At 44.8% G+C, this 3,538-nt stretch overlaps 1 non-coding gene across 1 annotated transcript; it reads right to left on the reverse strand.

The window, feature by feature from the left end:
* Nucleotides 1-3,096: 3,096 nt before the first annotated feature.
* On the reverse strand, nucleotides 3,097-3,200 carry Gm25199. The gene has a single exon (XR_003954728.1). It is a non-coding gene; the product is annotated as a U6 spliceosomal RNA (small nuclear RNA).
* Between the last annotated feature and the right edge of the window lie 338 nt (nucleotides 3,201-3,538).

A 3,538-nucleotide genomic window follows, 5' to 3' on the forward strand; every position in this document is an offset into this window, starting at 1 on the left:
TTTTCTTGGTGTTGATGGTGAGAACTGGGTTGAGTTCACAAAAGCACAGGTCCCCTATGCCCACGTTCCCTGGAGTCTTTCATTCCAAGTGGCTACTGAGCTTCCAGGAATCTGTCAAATACAGGTCAGGTTTCGGTGACCTGGATCGGCTGCTGCAGGGGTCTGGCGCTCAACACTGTTTGCTTCTTTGTGTTAGATCCACCTGCCTCTCTTACTTTAGAGGAATAGTTTGCAGTGACCTCATTTCCTTGTGAGTATAAAAAGGGCAGCTGATTGTTCAGTTTGTTCTCTCTCTGTCTCTCTGTCTCTGTCTGTCTCTATCTCTCTGTGTCTGTCTGTCTGTGTGTGTTTGATGTCAGGTGTTTTCCTTAGTTATTCTTCACTTTATTCTGCAGACATGGTCTCTCACCAATTCCACTGGGCTGGCCGGCCAGCAAGCTCTAGGACTCACAAGTCTTTGTCTCCTCAGCACTGGGAATAAAGCTGCTGGCCACTAAGCCTGCCTTTTTATATGAGTGCTGGGACTCTGGTTTCAAGTCTTCATGCTTATATAGCACACCTTTGCCTTAGCAATGGAGTCACTTCAGCCCTCCGTTTGCTTGCTCGCTGCCAGGACGGCTTCTTACATGTGGACCAGCGGGGCAGCTCTAAAGCATCATTTCTTCCAGATTTAACACTCAGCCCTTCCCCTCCTCACGTACTTCTCCATGGTTTCCTCTCAACAAATAATCTGCCATTCAGGTCTACAGGTTGGAGTAAAGACCTGTGGGACCTTTCTAACCATTTCCAGCCCTAGGCACTCTGAGCTGACAGAATGTGATGGCGGCAGACCGTCCCCCCTGGCAGCGTCCAGCTGCTCACTGAGCCAGGTTTTATGACTTGTCACCTGAGCTGAGCTCGCCTTTACACAGAAGTCCTCTGGCACACAGAATTCTAGCATTGGGAAAGACATAAATAGCTAGTTTTTCAAGTTTCCATCTACAGACTCATATAAAAAGAGCCCAGAACCTCCCAACAGGCCTCCCAATGTTCCCACTGCGGTTTCTGTGGCAGTGAGGGATGTGTGAGCTACTAAGGGGTATTTGTGCAGGAGTGCTTTGTTTACTGTTGAAACTTGCCCCACAGGATGCAAAGGTCAGATTTAGAGCAGCAGTACCTAGGTTAACGTGGTATTGTGTGCATTTTCTCTGGGGGAGATTCAAACAAATGCCTACTTGCCCCAGAAGGAGCACCAAGGATAGACCAAAGTGTGGTTCCATCAAAGCCTGGCTTGGCTAACCACTAAGTTTGCTGAGTTCATGTACAGAGCACGATTGGGGGGCAGGGTTGCTTACAGGAACATGGGTGACCCTCTGATAGACATACCATGGAAAGTCTCACCCAGCATGGATTATCACTTTCCGTAGATGGATGGAAGGACTTTCCTCTTCAGTCAACTTTCCAGAGTCTATGTACTTTATACCTCCTGAGACCAGGAAACTATGAGCAGCTTTGGCAATCTTACACACTGCTTGGAAGCCAGGGAAGGAAGGCGTGGCTGGAAACTCACGTGAAAATCTGATGACCCTCAATGTCCTCCCAGGAGAGTTTGTCCACGGGATCCATCTCGAGAGTTTCTTGACAGTAGTTACAGCTGATGTGAACATGGCGATGGCCGTTATGGTTGGAGGACATATTCTGAAGACAAAATAGTGACTAAATTTAGCAAAGTATCTAACTCTGAACCTAAGCTGGGGCAAAAGCTCTAAAAGCTTCAGTAAAAATGTTATTTTCTGGGGCAGAGAGGTGGCTAGGTGGGTAAGTGTGCTCTGTAAGAGCCAACTCATACAGCTGCCTCTGACTCCATACACACACATGCACTGACACAGACAGACACAGACTGGTGCACACACATACACACACACCACACATACACACACATATACCACACACAGCACACATACAAACACACATCACATACACAAACACACACACACACACACTAACACAGACACAGACTGGTGCACACACACACCATACACACACCACATATACAAACACACATACACACCGCATACATACACAAACACACACCACACACATACATACACACTCAAACACATACACATACAAACACACACACCACATACACACACAAACACACAAAACACATATACAACACATACACACATACATGTACATACACACACTACAATAAATAAATGCAAAATATTAAAAAGAAGAAAAATTATTCTTCTGATATACAAATCTATGTAGTTTCCCTGGGGAAGACTGTGGCATATGGAGACGCCCATTTCATATTTTTTGTCCCCGTCATTCTGTCGTCAAATGGTTCTTCCTTCTTTCTCCTCAGTTCTTTAATCCATATGTATGTCTGCTTGTGCATGTTTGCTCATGTACGGGGTGCACATGTGTGTGTTGGGGTACACACATATGTGTGTACATGTACATTTAAAGCCTGAGGTTGACAGTAGAAATCTTCCTTGGCAGCTCTCCACCTTTTCCAGTGAGGCAGGATCTCCAGTTGAAACCAGACTCACTGATGCTGCTGGTCTGAGCAGCCATTTCGCTCTGGGGATTATGGGCGGTTGCCATGCCTGACTTTCATATGAACTCTGTAGATCTGGGCTCTGTTCTTTGAGCTTACACTGCAAGAATGTTAGCAACTGAGCCATCTCCTCAGCTACTATGTATTATTTTTGTTTTTTTTAAATGTTTTATAAAAGTATTATGTAAAATTTATTTATTTATTATTTTTAAAACAATTTTATTATATATTTTCTTTATTTACATTTCAAATGCTACCCCGAAAGTCCCCTATACCACCCCCCCAGCCCTGCTCCCCAACCCACCCACTCCTGCTTCTTGGCCCTGGCATTCCCCTGTACTAGGGCATATAATCTTTGCAAGACCAAGGGGCCTCTCTTCCTAATGATGGCTGACTAGGTCATTCTCTGCTACATATGCAGCTAGAGACATGAGCTCTGGGGGTACTGGTTAGTTCATATTGTTGTTCCTCTTATAGGGTTGCAGACCCGTTCAGCTCCTTGGGTACTTTCTCTAGCTCCTACATTGGGGGCCCTGTGTTCCATCCAAAAAAATATGGAACGCTTCAGGAATTTGTGTGTCACCCTTGTGCAGGGGCCATGCTAATCTCTGTAGCATTCCAATTTTAGTATATGTGCTGCCGAAGCAAGCACTTATTATTTTCTTAACAGAGGGTTTATGCAGTCCAGACAGGGTTTGAACTTGTGCTTCTCCTTTCTCAGATGTGTCACCATGTCCGACTTAAAAATTGTTGAAATTACATAAACAATACATATGTATTGTAAAAATAATAAAATAATTGAAAACTCCGACAAGTACGAAGAACTAGACGTTGCTAATAGTTCCTCTCTCCAGAATAACCGTGACTAACACAGCACTGCCTCATGTGCCTGTGACGTACGTGAATTTCCACAGTGGGAATACACATTCAGCTTTGAGTCATGCTCCAAAAATACCCAGTCCTGCAGTATTTGTTATGTTCCACAGCATC

This window comes from Mus musculus, chromosome 3, assembly GCF_000001635.26.
Source record: "Mus musculus strain C57BL/6J chromosome 3, GRCm38.p6 C57BL/6J".
Taxonomy (NCBI): Eukaryota; Metazoa; Chordata; class Mammalia; order Rodentia; family Muridae; genus Mus; species Mus musculus.